Here is a 25701-nt window from a genome sequence, read left to right as displayed (position 1 = left end):
GGGGGTAAACACCATGTTCTGATTGCTTTTCAGGCCACAACATCGGTATTTTGGGGGCTAGTTTTTGCGGCGGCTCTCTCTACAATTGTCGTCTACTGCATCAATAAAAGTCATCTTGTAGTACACATTATATCAATGTTTTTATGTTAGGATTAGGGGAGGGGGGAGGGGGTCAAACCCAATCCTAACATTGTTAGGATTATGAAAACCATTCACATTTATGGACCATCCCTAAGGTCGATGACAGTCACTTTTCGCACCATTGTTTTGGCTACGTACACAATAAATATAACATATATCTCACCAGTGTAGTACCAAGATGTATTATAATAGTAATACAGTTGATAACTTCTACTAGCCCAAACCAAAAATTCAGTAGCTGGGACTGAGAGAGCTACTGGATTTGTAGACCCTAATAGACAAAACAAACATGAAAATTTTACTCAATTTTCAAGCAGAATCGATAAAATCATGGAATTAATTATTTTGTGGCGAAATATGAGATGTACCAACAAATATAAACACTTACTGTTGGCAGAATAGAATTATTGTTACAATTATTTGTCTCAGGTTCACAAATTTCTTCCACAATGGACAGTATTTAATGGAACATCACATTTAATAATAATAATAATAAACTAATCAATACATTAATGATAATAATAAATATTATAACATAATAATCAATTAATTAATACTTAATTAATAAATAATAATATAATAATAAATTACTGAATATTAACAATACTTCTACTACTAATAAATTAAATTACTGAATATTAGTAATTATAATAAATAAATAATTTATTTAATAATAATAATAAATCAATAAATTAACTAATTATTAATTAAATAAAAACAAACACACATACAGACATACATATATACATCTATACACACCGGGGGGGGGGGGTTATGACAGACATAGGGGATGGAACGGGGTGGAAAGAGATCAGACATTTGCTTGTTTCTTGTTTGTTTTTTCAATTAATGTGAATTATTCTTAAGTTGGTGTGCTTACCCGTGTTTAACACCTAGTAGTAGTTACAAAAAACAGCAGTTGTGACCCAAGTCACTATATCAGGTATTAATTCCATTAAGTGTTCATATGGTTGTCACAACTTGTGAGACAATCCTCAAAAATACAGTTAATATGTTAAATTGGTTACAGTTGGAGGTTGTGTGGGTTAATTAAAAGAACATTTATAATAATAATTAATTAATAATTAATAAAAGTAAATAATGACCAGTAATGATAATTAAAAATATATAATAAAAAAAAAAAAAAAAATAGAAAAGTAAAAATAAATAAATAAAACCCTTAAAATAACTGACTTGCAAATTGAAATTGATATATATATATGTGGAAGTGATCTATTCGCTTGCTATATACTGGTACGAAATGACTAGGGTACAAAATTCCAGGGACAGGGCTTCTAGAATTTTTTGCAAAATCCACTAGCCATGGAATCAGTGATTAATCTTTTTTACTAGCCACGGAAAGAGTTCCGTATTTTCCCCACTATTGGGATATTGAATTAGCCATATGAACAGGGTATTGCATTAAACACTACAAACAACGTAGTGCTAGGCCTGGATGTGAACTCCAGACCATCGGGACTGTAGCTGAGCACTGTATCCACTCGACCATGCAGTGGATCAACAAGTGAAACCGCATTTTATTTTTAATACTTATAAATCTCATAGGGTGTATTTTGACGGAATGAACCGAATTTAGTCCCATGATGCCTCATTCTGTCTTCTGTGCTATATTTCTTCCAAAAGCACCATCAAAAGCACCCTTGTGGAGGAAATTTTACACAGAATAGTCAAAATGTCTAATTTTTCAAAGGCAAAACATACTGTAGCGATACTGGATTACGAAATATAAACATTATGTTTATAAACAAATTGTTTTAAAAGATATTGTATATAACTATCGCATGTTGGTTTTATAGAACAAATTGTTTTAAAAGATATTGTATATAACTATCGCTAACCCTAACCCTAACCTTAAACTAATTATAAAAAATATTTCTTTAAAATCATTATGGGAAAAATAATGAACTCATGCCGAGATTGAAACCCACTAAGATTGGGTGGTGGGGGAGGTGGTGTTAGCAGGATATTCATATTTACAAAATAGACTTAATTGCAACATTTGACGACAACAAAATTCACTAGCCGTCGGACATGGCAATAGCCCAACATTAAATATCACTAGCCATGCGAGTGGGACTACCATAATCTAGAAGCCCTGAGGGTATAAAATGACTTGGGTACGAAATGACTTTTCACAGTGGTACTAAATGACTAGAGTACGAAATTACCAGGCAGTATCATCGTAACTCACTGTTACTCAGTATGGTACGAAATGACTTGAGTATCATTTCATTTAGCCCGAGTACTCTGACTGTAAGAGAGCTAGACGGACATTTGGACATAAATACACTCTCATTACAGTCAGAGACCAACCTATGTATATTTTTGGCAATTCCTGACTAGCAAACGGTAGGCAAAGATTCCCGCTCTAATACCACAACAATCCTATGTTTGACGTCAAATACTTTTACATCGATCATTTTCGAGTTAACTGATACAAAAAAATCCACATATTAATCACTAATACACATACTACAGAAAGAAACCCGACAGCACCCACATTCAGCTACGCTTCGTGACACTCTGTCACAACAATTACAAAGCTCGGCGATCTATTTCGAGACGTAGATCACGTGATCGCCACTGGGCGATTCCGCCTTGTGCAGCAGTTACAGGGGCCGTCTCATACCAAGCGATGTTACAACATGGAAGAGTTGGCTAATGCAGTTTTGGATGAATTTGGATTTAATTTACGTCATTAAACCAAAACAATTACACATTATTGATTCCATTTTGAATTTGAAGGATACATTTGGGGTGTTATCGACAGGATACGGCAAAAGTATGTGCTACGTACTGCCTCTTCTTATGAAAGATAAAGTAAGTAGTAATTTAATTTGATTATTTTATGTTTTATGAATTAGTCATTAGTACAGTAGTAGAGTGTAACGCTCTTGAGGGGATGGGGTATCATAAGATGTATTTTGAGGCATTAAGGGGACGGATGGCAATGCTTGTTACTGCAAAATCAAAATTGAATCGGTGCATAGCTCATTCGATCTTTAAAACTTATCTTGCAAAATAATTATAGTTGTTTTGCTATTCAGACCAAACTAAAAAATATTGAAATTTGTTTTGTTCAACGACACCACTAGAGCACATTGATTTGTTAATCACTAGCTATTGGATCTCAAACATTTGGTAACTCTAACATGAGTATTGGAGATGAAACCCGCTACATTAGCAATGGATCTTTTATATGTACTTTCCCACAGGCTGGACAGCACATACCACGGCCACTGACCAGTTCTGGTGCATTGGTTGGAACGACAAAAAAATCAATCGGTTGCATGGATCCATCGAGGTTGTTCGATCCTGCGACGCGAACACTCAAACGACCGAGCTGAAACCCACTCCCTAAGAAATATGCAGAAATGACTCAAATGTGAAACTGTGGTGTAATATCTCATTAAAAAGCAAAAAGAAAAATAAAGAAAAAAAAGGCGCTAGGATACTAGTAAATTAAGTAATAAAAATAGTTCAAATTTTGTTTTGGGTTGGTTGTAAGTATTCTGTTTGCTTAATAACTAATTTTATATGAACGATCGTTTTATCCAAGCAAATGTAAATCACATATATGTATGGTAGTTAATAATTATTGACAATGCATTAACCTACGTAGAACACAGCCTAATTGTTTTCAACAACTGAACAAAGACCGATTCTGTAACACAATACTCAATGATCAGCTGTAGACAGGAGTTCCGTCATAGTAGACAAGCTGACACCTAGGGACCGATGGCGATGAGTTTCGCCGTATGCATGTATGGCCACAAATGACTGCCAGGTCCGATGTCGGGAATTAACCTGCTTATATCAGTTTGATGTTCAAGTACGCTTGTTGCTACCACGATTTCTGATCAGAGCCACAAACTGTACTCAGAACGAGAGGGGGTGTGGGAGTTTTGAAAAAAGGTTTACAACTTTTTTCAGCGTTCAGATTACCCATCAATATGCATTGGCAGTTAACAGTACGACAATGATATTTGTCGCTGATTTACAAGTTCTTTTTTGACTGACGTTGCTGCTGATTTGTTTATGAAAATAATAATTCAAACACAATTTTTACATTTTAAACAGTTAAAACAAAGACATGTTGTAACGGCCCCTGTAACTGCTGCACAAGGCGGAATCGCCCAGTGGCGATCACGTGATCTACGTCTCGAAATAGATTGCCGAGCTTTGTAATTGTTGCGACGGAGTGTCACGAAGTGTAGCTGAATGTGGGTGCTGTCGGGTTTCTTTCTGTAGTATGTGTATTAGTGATTAATATGTGGATTTTTTTGTATCACTATCAGTTAACTCGAAAATGATCGATGTATTTGACGTCAAACATAGGATTGTTGTGGTATTAGAGCGGGAATCTTTGCCTACCGTTTGGTAGTCAGGAATTGCCAAAAATATACATAGGTTGGTCTCTGACTGTAATGAGAGCGTATTTATGTCCAAATGTCCGTCTAGCTCTCTTACAGTCAGAGTATCGTACCGTCATACAATTTCGATCGACATATGTTTTCGATACTTTGTTTGTAACTGCATGTATCGCGAGATTATGCGAGATATTACGTCACTATCAGCCTAAACATAAACAATGAAGTGTCTTTTACCTCACAATATTAAAAATGCTTCAAGTCAAGCTGCCAACTTTATGTTTTAATTATAATACCATAAATAGTGTGCATGTTATCAGTTTTTCGTAATGCAATATTTTGGTACTAATGAAATGCCTCACATAGCGAAATCCAGGTATCACAAATCCCTGCAAAGTTATCGTCTGCAACACTGACATCTGACTTGCCAAATTTCGAAGATATACCACGTGATCATTACACTGAACAATAAAATTTATGGAAGGCTGGTTGGGTTACCTCTTATGTTATTCACAGCAAAGATCTTTTCGGTAATTTCTGGTGGGGACATGTTTACATGTGCATTTACATTTACTACAAATAAAGGTGGTTTGGTGGAATTAGATTTTTTGAAAATATATAGTTCTGTATCTCTGTCAGAGTACTTAAGGTGACAGTCTGAATTTAGGTGTCGTTGATACGTATAACAAGAGGAGTAGACATTAACCTATGACGAAAACATAATGTAAATATGTTTTAAATGAACACTGTCTATTGGTCTGAAGATTATTCAATATTTTTTTACAAGTTACAAACATTATATGATTTTATTTTCAAAAGAAGATTTTGTGGTAAATTATTGCACGGAGTATAGATCCTTCACTGCCATAAAAAGGACAAAAATAGACAGCCAATGAAACTATCGAAAACATATGACGTTTGTGAAAATATAGCGGAAACACCTGTACAACTTAGCAGCTAGTGTTTTTGGAGGAAAATTTGGTGTTCATGGGAAATTATCACTGTTTTTTACAATAAACTAATGTGACTTGAGAAAGGTAAAGTAGTATTGTATGTACGAAGTATTGTTTTTATTATATTTTAATTTTTTGCTTATCGTATCGAAAACATATGACGCCAGGATACTCGGGCTACATTTCATTATGATTCTAGTCAATATATATCTAAGTGCTTACAACAAAATAAATTACCGCTTGCTTATCTCGTTATACAACTGTTTTAGTATACTAATTTATAATCAAACCGTTATGTATTGTAATTAAAACTAAAACCAAAAAGTGTTTAACGTAAGATGACATTTTCAACACGTGTTGTAATAACAGACCGCCATGACACCTTCGAGAAGGGACACAACTCTAATGCGGTTAGGTCAAAACGTATTCAAAGTGAAATGAACCCTAACAAAACATACTAATTTTTAGTCAATTGTGGTGTACACTGTATCGAGGGCGTCGTCGGGGCGGGGGGGGGGGGGGTTGGGGGGGGGGGAGGGGGGCTTAATTTTTTTTTTAAGCCAGCATGATTCTATAAAACTAAACATCGAAAATTATGTTTGCTCATATCTCATATATCTTTATTTTGCCTTCCAAAATACACTAGAATGCAGCATTTGGCTGCTAGAAATTAAAAAAAAATCCGAGGGGGTGGGGGGGGGGGGATGCCCGGGCCCCCTAGCAGCCTCAATTATTTTCGAACCCCTTACTTCTGAAAAGCTGTCAACGCCCCTGCTGTATAGTACACATACCATAAAAAAGGACCTTCCAAAACGTATCTTTATTTTCACAAAAGCATACATGTGATATTTAATACTGCATAGGCCTACCTAGCGCTATTAGTAACAGCTAGCTGTGTACTCTAGTAGTGTGTAGCCTAGGTAACAGGTCGTTTCGCCCTTATTACTAGTTCACTCCGTCGTATTTTGTTAACAAAGTACATTTATGCACTGATGTATGATCCATTAATTTTTAAATTTCACACATTGCGGTCTATATTGCATGTTTATATTTACAGATAAAAATAATGTTATAATTTTGTTTATTTCCAATATTGTTTACCTGAGAAATATTAGTCCGGCAGAGTTCCTTCAGCCAAATTTAGTCTCTATCTGACCTCTGTCCCGGATCAGACCGCTGCCCAGCAAACACATAACATTTCACAGAAAAATATAATAACATAATAAAAAAACCATCTTTAAATAAGGTAACTGAAGCTTGTTTGTCCGTTTAGTCACAATTAAGTCCCTGTACATTCCAACTGACTATATTAAGTTCCCCATGTAACGGAATGAACCTGCTTTCGAAGATTTTCGATGAACATCATCTGCTACTGTTATAATAATGTATGGGACGCACAGCATTTTATATCTGTTCCATGTCTAAAACGAACCATAAAGCTACGACTAGAAGACCAATATACTCAGAACTGGCACAACAGTATTACTGAATCAGGGAAATGTTCTACATACCTGCTTTTTAAATAGAAAATAGAATTTGAAAGTTATTTTAATATAGGCCTACTTAACAGGAAAAATTATACAACTTTTCTCCGATTTCGCATATCTAATAATGTCCTATCAATTGAAAAGGGCAGGTGGTCCAGTGTTCCAAAAGAAGATAAAACATGTACATTATGTAATATAGGTGATATCGGAGATGAGTTTCATTATATTTTTATTTGTGATAAATTCAACAAAGAACAAAAAAGATTACTAAAGCCATACTATGTTATTAGACCAAATGTAATTAAATTCAGAAAACTGTTCAACTATAAACGTGTCAGCATCCTTAAAAAACTTTGTGAACGTATTAATATTTGAGTGATCTCAAGCAACTATACTCGGGTAAAGATGTAGCAGAATGTTTCGCTATGTTGCAGCTGAACTTTAGGAAAGAAATCGACGCTGTTCGAGCGGAGTTTAGTGTGGTGAAACAAAAGGTGGCATGTTTAGTCTTTTGTTGAGTATACTAATGACACTCTGAGTGAAATTCATGACGAAGTTATTCCGAACATGGAAGAAAAACTAGACAGTGAGAAAATAGAACGTTAAAAGCTGGAACTTTGGGGAAGGAAGTGGAATGTGGTGGTGAAAGGAATTGACGGTCCGGGGAAATTGCCTGCCCGAGAGATGGAAAAAAAGGTCAGAGGTTTTCTTAAAAAAAACAAAGTTATCACAGGAATTTGCACAGAAAGTTCCTTTTCAGGCGGTATACCGACTTCCAGGTGGTGTGGACTGTAAACGTAATGTTATTGTGCGCTTCGGATGCCTGCTTGATCGAGATGAGGTTCTTTCCGTCGCAAGGAGGCTCAAAAAGGGTTCAGGATTTAGTGTTGTTCCTGATTTAACGCCAGAAGCCAGATAGGGAGGGGTTCAAACAAAAAATAAGGACGACTTGATTATTTCCTTGTTCCGTCTGACCTACAAACTTTTATTTATGGATGCTGATATTGACGCGAGCTATAAATCAGATCATTCACCCGCAAAAGGTATTTTTCAATTTATTAAACACGAACGTGTTAGAGGAACGTGGGAATTCAACAACAGTTTACTACAGGACATAGAATATACTGAGCTGGTAAAAACCTGCATAAAAGATACTATATATATATATATATATATATATATATATATATATATATATATATATAAATAACCACTTTACCTCCTGAAAACCCATTTTATGTAGCTTAATCTTACGTATTTGTTTGTTATAAACACTTGTCACTTAACGTATGCGTGTATATATATATAATTTATATAATGTACTCCTCTGATGCCACCGGATGGTGGCTTTGAGTGAAATAAAGTTCTGTTCTGTTCTGTACAGTCGCGAAGTTCTTGGGAGGTTGGTGTTGACGCGGCGCGTGGTCGTTTCGACGCGGGTCTTGAGTAGCGCTCATTAGCTTGGCTGTGTCGTGCGTTTCTTGGCGTAGTCTGTGCTGTGTTCAGATGAGTGTACGAGTCAGTTTGGGATACAGAGCTCTTTTCATCGTATGGAAAGAAAGAAAGAAATGTTTTATTTAACGACGCACTCAACACATTTTAACTTACGGTTATATGGTGTCAGACATATGGTTAAGGACCACACAGATTTTGAGAGGAAACCCGCTGTCGCCACTACATGGGCTACTCTTCCGATTAGCAGCAAGGGATCTTTCATTTGCGCTTCCCACAGGCAGGATAGCACAAACCATGGCCTTTGTTGAACCAGTTATGGATCACTGGTCGGTGCAAGTGGTTTACACCTACCCACTGAGCCTTGCGGAGCACTCACTCAGGGTTTGGAGTCGGTATTTGGATTAAAAATCCCATGCCTCGACTGGGATCCGAACCCAGTACCTACCAGCCTGTAGACCGATGGCCTGCCACGACGCCACCGAGGCCGGTCTTCATCGTATGGCTTCCTATCTATAAATAGCTTGTCTCTGACCAGCTTTGTTTTATGCCCTGACCGTTTGGAAATGGTTTATTTAACGACGCACTCAACACATTTTATTTACGGTTATATGGCGTCGGACATCTGGTTAAGGACCACATAGATATTGAGTGAGGAAACCCGCTGTCACCACTTCATGGACTACTCTTTTCGATTAGCAGCAAGGGATCTTTTATACACACCATCCCATAGACTGGGTAGCACATGCCACGGCCTTTGATGTACCAGTCGTGGTGAACTGGCTGGAGCGAGAAATAGCCCAAAGGGCTCACTGACGGGGATCAACCTCAAACCTACCGCGCATCAAGCGAGCGCTTTACCACTGGACTACGTCTCGCCCCATCTATACCGTTTGGCTACCGGGTACAACGTGTTGCGACAGTCCTCAGTCATTGATACCGTATGGCTTGTGTCTTAGCTTATACCCACTGTCTTTATCCGCAGACATCTCATTGTAGTAGATAAAGCATGACTATAGGACGCGGCTTTCCTTTACGTCTTTTCCCAAATCTGTGAACATTCCCCAATTCAACATCCCATTCAGTATCAAGTTCTTGGTCTAAAAATTCGCTCAATACATGTTCTGTATTTTCATCAACGTTCTCGGCTAAACCAATGAATATCAAGCTGTTCTTCATCGAGCGACATTGTAAATCCGTTACAACAGCTTTCATTTCTTCGTATTCTTTTCTGAATGACTCGATCAATTTAATTTCTACTTGCTACATCGTCGTTAACTGTTGTGGCGATTGAGGTTTTTGTTTGTACAATATCTGCCTTATTTTTATTACATGACTCCTTAACTCCGTCGTAGAGATTACTAATGCCTTGTACACTAGTTTACATTCTAGCTCCTTATTGCTCGTATGAATAAGTTTCACATTTGCTTCTAGTGTGTTTACTTTCGTTGTTAGTGTTGACAGACATGCCTGAACATCTTCTATTTTCCTTACATACATTTCAATGTGAGGCAGCCTAGTTTCCATTTTGGACGTAAGTTCAACAACATACTCAAGTGAACACTTTTCAGAATTGTTACTCTTGTTCCCATAAATAACCTCACGTGTGTTCCAAGAAAGGAAAATATATTATCATTACCAGACAGTGTTACGTTCAATATGTTACACGTGTGATCTTATATGGTTAATTAGCTGTGAATATCATAAATATTATTAATAAATCAATAATATCACGCTTTGGTGGAAGTGAACACTTATCAGAGCAACTGGCTAGGTAAACGGCCATGCATGATAGCGCTTGATTCAGGTTTGACACACATAATCATATGTAAAGTTCCAAACCACATTTCCCTAATGTTTATAAGTCTTAGACTTACATAGATCGGCATGAATTCGACCCTTTCAATGTTTAGGGTAGTTTTAGGAATAGGGATAGGGTTAGTCTTTAGAGCCTTTGATATAGATGGGTACGAGTCGAACTCTTTCCCCACAGATTACGTATATGAGACGTATTAATTACGATTTAACATTGTCAGACATGTCTTTTCCTGAACGAAACAAAATTCTAATGCAGGAGACTGATGTTGCATACGTTAACTTTATAATGTTTATCCTTTCTTACACCAAGCTGCTTACAGTTTTGTATTATACATGTGGTTTGCAAAGATGTGCGTTGGTGATTAGAAAAAACAACAACTAGTTATTAATAGAATGCTAGTGAAAGATTTTAGAGCAAGAAATATGGGTGGAGACAGGTGCATTTGTTCGAATAAATTCACGTTTAGAAGCGTTTAATGGTGTTTGTTGTAGAATAAACAAACATGTTTGCTTCTTTTTAAATCTAAAATTATCTCTTGATATAAGATAAAAATGTACAAATGTTTAAGCTTCAACACATACATTTTCTAATTAATTTTTTAGTAGGCCTATATTTTTGAATTCATAAAAATACCAACCAAACTTAATTTATTTTTTTGACAGCGATAAGCCTTTTTTAAAACCTTTTCCCGTGAAATGGCTCTTTGAGGGCTCTCGTCAACAGTCAAAATACATATACAGAGTGACAAAACGACAGAGACACGTGTGTGACCTGCGATGAAACTGTCAAATCCAGTTGGTCTGGTTATTATTTTTCCATAGTCACGTTTCTCACGTTTCTATTCTTCAGTCAATCTAAAAAATTCAAACGTGTTTCGTCTCAAAGAGTAATCAGATGTTGCACACAGAAGACAATTATTCATGCGTACCTGTTGTAGTTTCGTTAATGGGGAATTGTCACGCCATTGCATGGCGTTTCATGTAACATTGCTGCTACTTGACATTCCCGAGGAATTGTAATTTCTCTGGAAGGTGTAATTGGTTGTTTATAGGGCGTTGCAACATAGTGCTCAAACATACATGTACTCTTAACACCTGATACATAATATTGTGTCGAACACACACACACACACACACATATATATATATATATATATATATATATATATATATATATATATATATATATATATATATATATATATATCGAATGTCCCACGGACATAATTTCCTAAGAATACACGTTCTGCTAACTGCCATTACGAGGAATGGAAGTCCGATCGGACAAAATTAAGAAAAACACAAGTTACTCGGACTGACTTACAGTCAAAACATAAAATTATAAAACATTAAAAACCATAGGCATACGGGCTCTCTCTCTCTCTCTCTCTCTCTCTCTCTCTCTCTCTCTCTCTCTCTCTCTCTTTTTTTTTTGGGGGGGGGGGTGGGGGGGGGGGGGTTGATTTTTGACCGAATTAAACATAAGTGCCCGAATCGCCACGCATTTTTACATGGATTACAACTATTTTGGATAAAATAATGAAAATACATTGTGAAAGGTGTTCAGGCCAGCTCATTTTGCTTGAATTTCTCTATTGGTTTTGCCCGAATTTGGGGATTTTCTCCAGGACTAGGGTGGGGGTTGGGGTGGACTGCCTCCCCTTGCCCCCTGTCTTGTACGCTTATGTTAAAAACGTATGATAGTATACCGGTATGTAGAAATCAGCTTTTGTTGTTCGCAAAATGATATGTTTTTTGGAGTTAACAGTTTTCATATATGTTATCTACAATTTCGGGCTCCATGTGTTTGTTTGTGTTTGTCTTCGTGTTGAACATTATGGCCTATTATATAAGTTTGTGTGTGTTCGTGTTGAACATTATAGCCTATTATATAAGTTTGAAAAAGCAAGTTATACATGCTAGTTCAGTTTGCTAAGAAAAATGTAATACAATCACAAACATTCACTCACATGTCTGATGCACGAGTCCGGCCCGTAGCCAATAGGGGGTCGGAGGGAGGGGGGGGGGGAGGGGGTTGACCCCCCTACCGGTGACGTTTTTCAATATGCCCCCGGACCCTCTTAAGCAACTTCGTGCCTCACCATAAGGCTAAACGACCCCCCCCCCCCCCCCCCCCCCAAATTCCTGGCTACGGGCCTGGAGCCTATTACGTAAAAAGGAAATAAAGTTGGTACCCAATCATAAAATTGTTTATGATACATAGAGACAATCATAAGAAAATCATACACTTATACATCACACTACGGCTGCCAAAACATCACATTTTATCGGCCTGCAGACAAAATGTCATTGGACAAAATGTTAATGTGAACGGACAAAATGTCTACCATTAATGTGGTATCTGGGTCAAAATATCAACATCTGTGTATGTGTTTGTGTGTGTGTGTGTGCGTGCGTGTATGTGTATCATGTGTATTGTGCGTGTGTGTATTTGGTGTGTGTATGTGTGGTGTGTGTATTATGAGAGAGAGAGAGAGAGAGAGAGAGAGAGAGAGAGAGAGAGAGAGAGAGAGAGAGAGAGAGAGAGAGAGAGCCATCACCCATATTCTTTTATTGAGAGAATCATATACATTTTTAAATAGTGTTGTCAAATGTATGCAAGCAGTGTTTTGATTGGTCAAAAGAAAGGTTATACAATAGTAAGAGGGGGGGGGGGGGGGGGGGTCTTTTTACAAATTATGTATAATCTGAAAGTTGACATTTTGACCTGGGTACCACTTCAATAGTTGACAGTTTGACTGTTGACATTTTTTTCACCGACATTTTGATCGTTCACATTTTGACTATTGACATTTAAACCGTTGGATTTTTTTCCGTTTTTATCGTGTCTTGCTCATACAGATTGCAGAGTGTAACAAGGACATCTATTAATTTACCGGACTAGTATTTCTGTCACTGCTGTAAAAGGAATTTAGGTCCGATAGGAATACAAGTTCTAGAAAAAGAACCCATAACAATAAACAAGGTATGAAAGTCCGGGTAGGAATATGGTTCCTAATAAATTAAAGTCCGATAGGACTATTTAGTCCATGGGCCAGATACTAAAACCCTCCCCCCTCCTATGGATTTTTGGAGACAAGTATTTGTAGATACCCCATTATATATGAATTTATTATCTGCTTGTTTGAAGCAAAAATGTTGTTGGATTAAATAAATATTGCCATTTGAATAGGGGTACCATCGCACATTTTGTGTTCCAAAAATGCTATGTAGAAAAATTAAATATAGTGATAAAGTTGTCATCCATATAAATTTTTAACAGATATAAGGCCAAAATTAATGATATCCATCCTATATTAGATGTTAATATTAACAAACCAAATGCAATGCAACATGTGTTATGAATAATGATATACATACTCATCGGCAAATGCATTATTTTCTATATTTACACGTACTTTGGGCTGCTTGAACCTTTTATTTTAAAAATTGCACTGTATTTAATATATTGAGACAGTATTATTTAAATATGGTTCAGTATATCTGCCTATACTATATTCAACAAAATTAGATCATTAGATATTTTAGCATTTTCCTTTAAATATGGGGCAAAATACAACTTCTTCCGTTGAAAGTTGTCAGCATTGTGGCCACGTTCTTAAACTTAATGACTTAAATAACAATTTAGAGGGAACACAATGACAAATATCATTCTGAACAAATGTGTAACAAATACTAGCCTAATTCTCATTTCAATATTTTTCATAAATACTGTAGATCTTTAAATTAACGCGTCCCTAAATTAACGCGAGTGACGGTGGGCAGACTAAAATGTGACATGAAATTAATGCGAGTGGCCTCCCTTTGAAATATTACTTTCCTAGCAACATACGTCCGTGTACTTTTTGGTTCAATCCAAGTTACAGTTGTCTTCAATGAGATCAACTTACTAGCATATCTGTGTACACATCAGTTAACCTGTTTACTCCTTAGTGTTTTTATATTTTGCAGCGTTCAATTACGTAACGGGTATGGTTACATAAATCTGGTTAAACATTAGCATATATGTATCATTACAACTGTATCATCCTAAGAATGTAGACATATTTCAAAGTCATAACAAAAGAACAATTCACCCATCTACGTTGCAGTGAACTTGAACAGTGAAATCAAAGAAACGGTCGACCTCAGGATTAGTGTGCTAAAACCCATTCACACGTGATGTATCGTGTCGGCTTTTGATAGGATGGCCAAAGACAACGCAATCATCACGCGTGGCTGGCATTGTAAGATTATTGTACAATTAGTATGTCTCGTCTAAAATGAATTGTGCTCCAGTTGTTTTATAAATGTATTAGAATTTTAATCTTTGTTTTAAAAGAGTGTGACATAGCTTGCTGGACTAGTCAACAATTAGTAAGACTTGTCTATAATGAATTGTTTTCCAGTTGTGTTATATGTTAGAATTTTAATCTTTGCTTGTTTTGTTTCAATAACGTGGGACACATAGACAAAACAGAGAAATAAATGCGTCATATTATTAATGCGAATAATACGAGCTCGCATTTTTCGCATTAATATTATGATCGCATTAATTTCAGGATCTACAGTATGTGATATACCAGTGTTGTTTTACCAGTCACCAGTCAACTTTTACTGAAACAATATCTAGAAGTCATATATATGACCAAAACGTAACCAAAACATGCTAAAAATAATATGACAGTAACAAAGAATTATATTATAATATAAGAAAGTTTACTAGCCCTTAATTAATTTTGTTGAGTACACATGTATGTGCATCAATATTATGAAGATGTCCCTCTACTAAAACCAGTGTTAAAAATTTAAAACATCAGTTTTGTGTACCTACCGTAATTTCTTTTGAATTACATGTACAATTCATCTATCTCACAGAAGTTCATCTTATACTAGTCTATGTTTATAATATTTTTAGATTTGCCTTTATATTTACATTGTGCTTGATTACATGGGGTTGATTTTTGACCGAATTAAACATAAGTGCCCGAATCGCCACGCATTTTTACATGGATTACAACTATTTTGGATAAAATAATGAAAATACATTGTGAAAGGTGTTCAGGCCAGCTCATTTTGCTTGAATTTCTCTATTGGTTTTGCCCGAATTTGGGGATTTTCTCCAGGACTAGGGTGGGGGTTGGGGTGGACTGCCTCCCCTTGCCCCCTGTCTTGTACGCTTATGTTAAAAACGTATGATAGTATACCGGTATGTAGAAATCAGCTTTTGTTGTTCGCAAAATGATATGTTTTTTGGAGTTAACAGTTTTCATATATGTTATCTACAATTTCGGGCTCCATGTGTTTGTTTGTGTTTGTCTTCGTGTTGAACATTATGGCCTATTATATAAGTTTGTGTGTGTTCGTGTTGAACATTATAGCCTATTATATAAGTTTGAAAAAGCAAGTTATACATGCTAGTTCAGTTTGCTAAGAAAAATGTAATACAATCACAAACATTCACTCACATGTCTGATGCACGAGTCCGGCCCGTAGCCAATAGGGGGTCGGAGGGAGGGGGGGGGGAGGGGGTTGACCCCCCTACCGGTGACGTTTTTCAATATGCCCCCGGACCCTCTTAAGCAACTTCGTGCCTCACCATAAGGCTAAACGACCCCCCCCCCCCCCCCCCCCCCCCCAATTCCTGGCTACGGGCCTGGAGCCTATTACGTAAAAAGGAAATAAAGTTGGTACCCAATCATAAAATTGTTTATGATACATAGAGACAATCATAAGAAAATCATACACTTATACATCACACTACGGCTGCCAAAACATCACATTTTATCGGCCTGCAGACAAAATGTCATTGGACAAAATGTTAATGTGAACGGACAAAATGTCTACCATTAATGTGGTATCTGGGTCAAAATATCAACATCTGTGTATGTGTTTGTGTGTGTGTGTGTGCGTGCGTGTATGTGTATCATGTGTATTGTGCGTGTGTGTATTTGGTGTGTGTATGTGTGGTGTGTGTATTATGAGAGAGAGAGAGAGAGAGAGAGAGAGAGAGAGAGAGAGAGAGAGAGAGAGAGAGAGCCATCACCCATATTCTTTTATTGAGAGAATCATATACATTTTTAAATAGTGTTGTCAAATGTATGCAAGCAGTGTTTTGATTGGTCAAAAGAAAGGTTATACAATAGTAAGAGGGGGGGGGGAGGGGGGGGGGTCTTTTTACAAATTATGTATAATCTGAAAGTTGACATTTTGACCTGGGTACCACTTCAATAGTTGACAGTTTGACTGTTGACATTTTTTTCACCGACATTTTGATCGTTCACATTTTGACTATTGACATTTAAACCGTTGGATTTTTTTCCGTTTTTATCGTGTCTTGCTCATACAGATTGCAGAGTGTAACAAGGACATCTATTAATTTACCGGACTAGTATTTCTGTCACTGCTGTAAAAGGAATTTAGGTCCGATAGGAATACAAGTTCTAGAAAAAGAACCCATAACAATAAACAAGGTATGAAAGTCCGGGTAGGAATATGGTTCCTAATAAATTAAAGTCCGATAGGACTATTTAGTCCATGGGCCAGATACTAAAACCCTCCCCCCTCCTATGGATTTTTGGAGACAAGTATTTGTAGATACCCCATTATATATGAATTTATTATCTGCTTGTTTGAAGCAAAAATGTTGTTGGATTAAATAAATATTGCCATTTGAATAGGGGTACCATCGCACATTTTGTGTTCCAAAAATGCTATGTAGAAAAATTAAATATAGTGATAAAGTTGTCATCCATATACATTTTTAACAGATATAAGGCCAAAATTAATGATATCCATCCTATATTAGATGTTAATATTAACAAACCAAATGCAATGCAACATGTGTTATGAATAATGATATACATACTCATCGGCAAATGCATTATTTTCTATATTTACACGTACTTTGGGCTGCTTGAACCTTTTATTTTAAAAATTGCACTGTATTTAATATATTGAGACAGTATTATTTAAATATGGTTCAGTATATCTGCCTATACTATATTCAACAAAATTAGATCATTAGATATTTTAGCATTTTCCTTTAAATATGGGGCAAAATACAACTTCTTCCGTTGAAAGTTGTCAGCATTGTGGCCACGTTCTTAAACTTAATGACTTAAATAACAATTTAGAGGGAACACAATGACAAATATCATTCTGAACAAATGTGTAACAAATACTAGCCTAATTCTCATTTCAATATTTTTCATAAATACTGTAGATCTTTAAATTAACGCGTCCCTAAATTAACGCGAGTGACGGTGGGCAGACTAAAATGTGACATGAAATTAATGCGAGTGGCCTCCCTTTGAAATATTACTTTCCTAGCAACATACGTCCGTGTACTTTTTGGTTCAATCCAAGTTACAGTTGTCTTCAATGAGATCAACTTACTAGCATATCTGTGTACACATCAGTTAACCTGTTTACTCCTTAGTGTTTTTATATTTTGCAGCGTTCAATTACGTAACGGGTATGGTTACATAAATCTGGTTAAACATTAGCATATATGTATCATTACAACTGTATCATCCTAAGAATGTAGACATATTTCAAAGTCATAACAAAAGAACAATTCACCCATCTACGTTGCAGTGAACTTGAACAGTGAAATCAAAGAAACGGTCGACCTCAGGATTAGTGTGCTAAAACCCATTCACACGTGATGTATCGTGTCGGCTTTTGATAGGATGGCCAAAGACAACGCAATCATCACGCGTGGCTGGCATTATAACATTATTGTACAATTAGTATGTCTCGTCTAAAATGAATTGTGCTCCAGTTGTTTTATAAATGTATTAGAATTTTAATCTTTGTTTTAAAAGAGTGTGACATAGCTTGCTGGACTAGTCAACAATTAGTAAGACTTGCCTATAATGAATTGTTTTCCAGTTGTGTTATATGTTAGAATTTTAATCTTTGCTTGTTTTGTTTCAATAACGTGGGACACATAGACAAAACAGAGAAATAAATGCGTCATATTATTAATGCGAATAATACGAGCTCGCATTTTTCGCATTAATATTATGATCGCATTAATTTCAGGATCTACAGTATGTGATATACCAGTGTTGTTTTACCAGTCACCAGTCAACTTTTACTGAAACAATATCTAGAAGTCATATATATGACCAAAACGTAACCAAAACATGCTAAAAATAATATGACAGTAACAAAGAATTATATTATAATATAAGAAAGTTTACTAGCCCTTAATTAATTTTGTTGAGTACACATGTATGTGCATCAATATTATGAAGATGTCCCTCTACTAAAACCAGTGTTAAAAATTTAAAACATCAGTTTTGTGTACCTACCGTAATTTCTTTTGAATTACATGTACAATTCATCTATCTCACAGAAGTTCATCTTATACTAGTCTATGTTTATAATATTTTTAGATTTGCCTTTATATTTACATTGTGCTTAACTTATGCTCAGGTGTAAATAATTAGTTTCTACATCGAATATTGTCTAGGAAATTTTGACTTCCTTTCATATTTCTTTGTATTTTCATGCAATTAAAATATGTCTGTCATGTTCACAATTTCTGGTATTCTCCTTCTTCAGGCTCTGCTCTGGTTCCTTCATCAGTATGTCCATCAGCTCTCATGGTATAATATCACTACTTAATCTTTAGTGTCTGTCACGGGGATCCTATAATACCCGTAACTGAATAAAACACGATTATCCAAATATCTCTCCTAACTGTATATCTATTTGATCTCTCTGTATCGGGCAGTCTAATACCCGAGTGGCTCGGCTCTAGGTATAGTCAGAGATAAGATCTTATATAAATATATATATGTAGCACGTTTAGTTCACTAGAAAACACAACAAAACACAATACACTTTGGAATCTGTATTAACTCTAACGCTGACAAATGTACTTGCCGCAGTAGTTAATTAACAACAACAATATAATAACAACCCAGAGCTAATCACTTAATTAGTTAATCACTAGGTGTCTAGTTTACACAATATTCTAATCACTTCACCGTGATACAACACACACACGTGTGATAATTGAGAAACGCTTCCAGGGGAACTTAATTAATAAAGGAATTACAACTCTATTCCTAACTGGTTAATTTTTAATTAACCCTTAAATACTCGGTCAGTAACCTTGTAATACAGAATTAATACTGGTACATATCACAATAAAGACAATAACCTACAGTTTACCTAGGTCCTCTAGGATGACCGGCTAAACTTTATCTTACCAAATACTCGTATAAAATATTAGAACAGTGAAGCCTACAATTTACTTCGTCAGATTACCGGAGACACTGTCTAAAGAATATTGGTACAATACAGTATTAAAATATTTAAAGTCACATCAATCACATCAAGGTTATACAACAGAGCAGAAAAATATATTTACCACGTCCGGACTGAACTTATATAGATCGTTCAGTGGACGACGTCCGTTCCCCTGGATACTTCCAATGTTTCTCCCCGATATATCTAAAATCCTATCTATTTATTCAAAAATCTCAGAGACAGCGAATATCGCCTGGGGGCACAACGCGGTACCTCACCTATCATGTGATATTGCTACCACTCCCAGAGACGGTATATTTCCTTAGATGGCCAGACTTACTGTCGCCTAGTTCGCTAGAAATACCCCGGTCGTAAACCGCACTACCTGAGTTATTACGTTATTACTACTGGCCACATGGCCTCCACAACTGGTCTAAGTGTGTATTAGGGGGTACGGTCGCGCGGAGGTATTACGTAACCAAGCTGCACACGGTCCTCTAAAACAATTAACATCGCCACAGGCAAAAAGATAAGAGCATGTTCCGTCACAAACCCCCACTTCAAAAAGGATATTTCCTCTACTCTAGGATTAGGGAAATATACTACATTGAAACAAAACAAAATGTGCGTTAACCGACGCATCCGGGCATTTATAACACATAGTAATAAGGTGACTACCAGTAATCACACTGAGTCTCTGAGTCCCTGGTATACAATAAAAAATATATATTAAAAAAAAACAGACATCAAGAACGTCAACACATTATCACAACGTTCAACTTCGGGACAGGGCATCAGCGATTACATTGGATGTGCCCTTGATATGTTCAATGGTAATTGGGAATTCCTGCAGAAGAAGACTCCATCTCAAAACTCTCTGGTTAGTGGCTTTCAATGAAAGTAAGCAGATTATGATCAGTAAAGACAACCACTTGATGCAATGCCGATTTCACGTAGATCTGAAAATACTTACGAGCTTGTACCATGGCCAAAGCTTCCTTCTCTATAGTGGAATAGTTCACCTGGTGTTTGTCAAACCTTTAGGAGAAGAAACTTACAGGATGGTCCAGTCCATTTTCGTCTTCTTGGAACAGCACAGCTCCCGCTCCCACGTCACTGGCATCCACAGCCAGCTTGAAAGGCATTCGGTAGTCTGGTGCTGCCATCAACATGTAATCTATCTCCTTTTTCAGTGCCGGACGTTTTACAGGGTTTATCTGATAGGCATGCTGTCGAATCGGTGTAGCGTTGGGTTCCAAGCGCACATCCTGGATTACGGTATTGGTAACCGTAGGAAAGTCCTGACAAATGGAAACATTGTCTTGTATCAACGTAGTCAACTTTGCTCGCCGGGGGCTCAAGTCTGCTAGAATCTGGCTGTTGGTTAATTTGATCTTAGCAGTCTTGACGTCATCACAGGAAATTGAGTGACTCAATTTGGACAGCTAACACTGGAACTATCGGCAGTCTGTCAAAATAACCTTTTAGCAAATTGATGTGACAATACCTACTTTTCCTAACCCTATCAGGAGTGATTATCACATACCCTGTCTCATTAACCCGTTTGTGCACAACATAGGGCCCGAAATACCTGTTCTGCGCAGAACCCCGTTTAATGGGAAGGTACAGCAGCACCTTATCCCCTGGTTTAAATTCCCGACTCCTAGCCTTCCTATCAAACACTGATTTTATTTTGCTCTGAGCATGGCTCAGTTGCTTCCTAGTTAGTTCGGTCGCCTGCCACCTCCTATCTCTAACTCTCTTATTCATTAATACTCCCTTGTCCATATAATAACCTGACATCTCATCCTCCATCTCACCCTCAGTTAACAATGTAGTGCAAGCTGCCTACAAATTTGGATCAGCCCCCTGCTCTAGGATTAACTCTTGTCTATTACAAGGTAAGTCCCCTCTATCAAACACAACTGGTTCATTTACCCTTTGCGGGAGGTCAACAGGTTCCACCACCTTTAGTTCCTCAGTTGACTTATCTACCATTTTACTGATAACCTCATCCACTCCAATTTCATGGCTCACACACGTATCAGACAAATCACAATTTTCCTCTGGGTCTCGTGCTACCCTTCCGGCCATAGCCCTAGTCATTACACACGCAGGATAACTAATCTCTTCAACCTCACACTCTTCTATGGGTAAAGGGCTGTCTTCAATTAACAACTGGTCACCTTGCGGCTGGCAACACTGACTAGTCAAATCGTTACCCAACAAAACTCCTATGTTTTCAAAAGGCAAGTCCTTCACAACACCCATAACTACTGGTCCCGTCACAAACTTCGAACACAAGAAAACGTTATGTAACTGGACAACCATATCTTCTCCAGTAACCGAGGTTAAGGCCAAACTACGTCCTGTATCTGAATTTTCAATACCAGCTAAACAAGCTGACGTTATAAGCGACTGGCTACACCCTGTATCCCGATAGACTGATATTGCCTTAGGACTCAACTCTTGTTTCACATCACAAACCATACCAGTGGACACATACGGGTTTACTTTCTCTGCCATGGGACTAACCAATAACTCTCTCGCTAACGGAGCTGACCTCATTAAACCGACCACTTGCGCATTATCGCGTTTCCTTTTAAAACAGTCCCCGACAAGATGGTTATCCTTTTTACAGTAACTGCAATGTGGACGAAAAGTTCGTGCATTGGCTGATAATGCAGGTTTATCCTTACTTTGCCCACCAGGTGCATTCCTTGCCTGACTAGCTGACCAACTAGATGACTCTCCCCGATAGTTACTTTCCCGGGAAAAACATGGCTGAAATTTCTTCTTATCACCCTGTTGTATAGAGCTACCCTGTACTGCCTGAGCTTTGTGTATTAACACGTAATCATCTGCCGCTATGCCTGCATTCTCTATCTTTTTGATATCACGATCCTCTAAATGAATACGTAAGCTAACTGGTAATCCATTTTTAATGTCCTGTAAGATCAACAATTCCCGAAACTCGGTATATGACCCTACCTGATGAGAAACCACCCATTTATCAAACATCCCTGCTTTCTTAGCCAAACAAATCTTCCTAACACATAAACAAAAAACTAGAAGAAATTTACTGCATGTGATAGCTCTTTGTCCCATATTGTGTCACTCATGCTCAGATTTGACTCGTACAGTTCTGCTTCTGTTCCGGGTCGTTTCGTATAAATCGTATTCGTTTCGCCCCCACAAAATAAATACTAGTATATTTATTATAGTTTTGAAGTCTTTTTTTCCCTCTGTTTATTCATTACCAAATATTAGGTCTTTGGACAAAGCTGGGTGAAATCAACAGACCATACTCGCGGCGTTTGAAATCGCCGTATGTAGTACATTTAGTAAGAAACCACAGCACATCAGTAGTATGCAGTGTGACTGTTCATAACATATATGATCTAAGGCCTGTACATACTTCATGTATATGGCTTGATTAATAATAATAATAATAATAATAATAATAATAATAATCTTTATTTAAAGAAGGTTACACAAATAGTAGTGCACTAATCTCCCTTGTGGAGATTATCCTTCATTAAATGCATCGAAACTATAAGGTAAATACCCATGATGCATACATAATTAATACAAATATTTTTACATAATATACAAACAAATATTATCACAACTTGATATAATCATAAATAAATAGAATTTAAACGTACAGACTCCTGAGTAAAGATTTTTACCAAACATTTTCAAGAATGTTTTATATTGTCTTTTAAATGAAGGTAAGGATACACTTTTAAAAATATAATCTGGGATTGTATTCCATGTTTTAACACCGGAATATCTGAACGAGTGTTTATACAATTCATTGTTGGGTCTTGGCAATACAAGATTATTATGCGTTGCTGATCTCAGGTTATATGTATTTGAGCCTGGTGATGGTATGAAATAATCACTTATATATGCAAGTGTCAGATTGTTCAACGCCATATGTACTAATGTATCCGTATGGTATGTGCACCTATAATCAAAAGGCAACCACTGTAATTCCTTAAAGCGATCTGCTGAAGAAGTTAGCAGTGGTTTATCAAGGATTAGCCTAGCCGCTCTTTTTTGTAGCTTTATTAATCTGTCAACGTATGTTTTATTGCAGCGAATCCATGTTACTGACCCATAATCAAATATGGGAAGAATGTATGCATTATAGAATAGAGATTTTGATTCTGGGGTGATAATTTTGCTAATTCGTCTCAAAAGAGTCAGTTTAGATGAACAAATGTGATCAACTTGTGTGATCCAGCTAAGATTTTGATCAACGCAGAGTCGTAAATGTTTTTGGCAACGAGCAGGTGATATAGGGTTATTATTGATACTTAGTTGCAACTGACCAGTTTGGCCCAATTTTTGCCGTGTACCAATTAACATACATGCAGTCTTAGATGGGTTTATAGACATATTATTATTGATGCAGCAAGAGTTTACGGCATCTAAGTTTGTTTGTAACATAGTCTCTATTACAGACAAATGTCAGCCAGATGTGTGTAATGTCGTGCCATCTGCATACATATTTACATTGACATTTTGGGTAGGTAATGGAAAATCATTTATGAACGTAAGAAATAAAATACGCCCAAGAATAGAGCCTTGCGGCACACCAGATACGATACCCAATTCTTTGGAGCTAATATTGTTAATTTGTATAAGCTGTTTTCTGTTGTTTAAGTACGACTTAACCCATTGAACTGTATTCGGTGGCAGTTGGTATACCTGAAGCTTTTGTAGCAAGATTTGATGATCCACCAAGTCAAATGCTTTGCTCAAATCTAAGAATACAGAACCAATCATGGTTCCCTTTTCTAGTTGTTCTAACCATTGGTCAATTAGAGATGTTAGTGCTGTCTGACATGAGAGTTTGTCTCTAAAACCTGACTGAGCATTGTGTAGTAGTTCATATTTATAAAGATAATCTTTTAATTGTTTTGAGACATGTTTTTCAAATATTTTAGAAATTGTGGGTAAAATAGATATAGATCTGTAATTATTAGTGTCTTCTTTACATCCACATTTGTGACATGGAATTATTCTTGCTGTCTTCAGCTTCTGTGGGAAGGTACATGTATCAATACACTTATTAAAGTGCTGTGCCAGACCATACACTAAAATTTCAAATTCAACAATTAAATGCTTTCTTAATTCAATGCAATAATATTTTACACCGATATGTAAATCAATAATTACGAAAATGCCCCATAAAAGTATTAAAACATCACTCCCGTAGAACACTGCCGGAAACGACCGAGTAAAATTCTCGGTAAAAACATTTGCCTGTAAATAGCCATGACGTCATGAAGGGAACGCGCTTCACAGAAACCTACCACGAGACGACTTTCAGCGCAAGCGAAAGTGGGACCGACAGCGACTGCCAAGCTCATTGATCATGCGATTCTTCTTTCGATGATGAATAGTGTAGTAATGACGACTGGACTAATATTTGTGCAACACAAAAAATAATGCCTTATCAGTTTGAACCTGGAACATCTTCCGATGAACCACCGGCCTGACAGATGACGATGAAAATGGTCGTGGAGACAGCTTACCACTAATTTACAACTTTTATTCTTGTTTTGTTCTTTAGCTTTTGGTGCGAATTATTTTGCTACACTGTATGTTCTAATACTTGTGATGTAGTAGAGAAGACGATAAATAACTCTTGAATTCTACGAGTCAAGTGGACCCGATATCGGTAATTTTAAGAAAAAAACAAAAACGATTTTTTAGTCCGTCCCCATCCCTCTATGAAGATAGGGTTTTTATGAACAATTTCAGTTTAGTTTGACGTAAAAAAAAAAAAAGTAAGTGTTTTGGAAATAACAAAACAATAATATTTTTGTGTGTAGTTGTGAAAACAGTCTGCTCAGAAATAAATAACTTATTTTAATTTTAAGAAATAAACAAAAACGACTTTTAGCCCGTCCCATCCATGAAGATATTTTTTGTGCGAATAATTTCAGTTTAGTTTGACGTAAAAAAAAAAGTAAAAGTGTTTTGGAAACAACAAAACAATACTATTTTTTTGTGTGCAGTTGTGAAAACAGTCTGCTCAGAAATAAATAACTTATAGCACATTCCATAGTATGAAAAAAGGTTTTCTTTGTGGGAAGGTATAGTAAAATTAATTTAATGTATTTATAGTTTGTTTTACAGGGAACGCCTTTTTTTATACTATGGAATTTACAAGTC

At 36.6% G+C, this 25701-nt stretch overlaps 1 protein-coding gene across 4 annotated transcripts in view; it reads right to left on the bottom strand.

The window, feature by feature from the left end:
* Nucleotides 1-5861, bottom strand: part of LOC121379413 (zinc finger CCHC domain-containing protein 7-like) — a 29380-nt gene extending 23519 nt beyond the window's left edge. For 3 of the 4 annotated variants that reach the window (XM_041508019.1, XM_041508022.1, XM_041508021.1), the window contains exon 1: nucleotides 5723-5861. The gene's annotated coding sequence lies outside the window, so the exon portion shown is untranslated. Of the gene's footprint in view, nucleotides 1-5707 lie in introns of all 4 variants that reach the window. The other variant, XM_041508020.1, reaches the window with a different exon arrangement.
* Between the last annotated feature and the right edge of the window lie 19840 nt (nucleotides 5862-25701).

This window comes from Gigantopelta aegis, chromosome 8 (assembly GCF_016097555.1).
Source record: "Gigantopelta aegis isolate Gae_Host chromosome 8, Gae_host_genome, whole genome shotgun sequence".
Lineage (NCBI taxonomy): Eukaryota > Metazoa > Mollusca > Gastropoda > Neomphalida > Peltospiridae > Gigantopelta > Gigantopelta aegis.
Note: the sequence above shows the minus strand (reverse complement) of the source record. Positions and strands in the feature narration are given on the sequence as shown.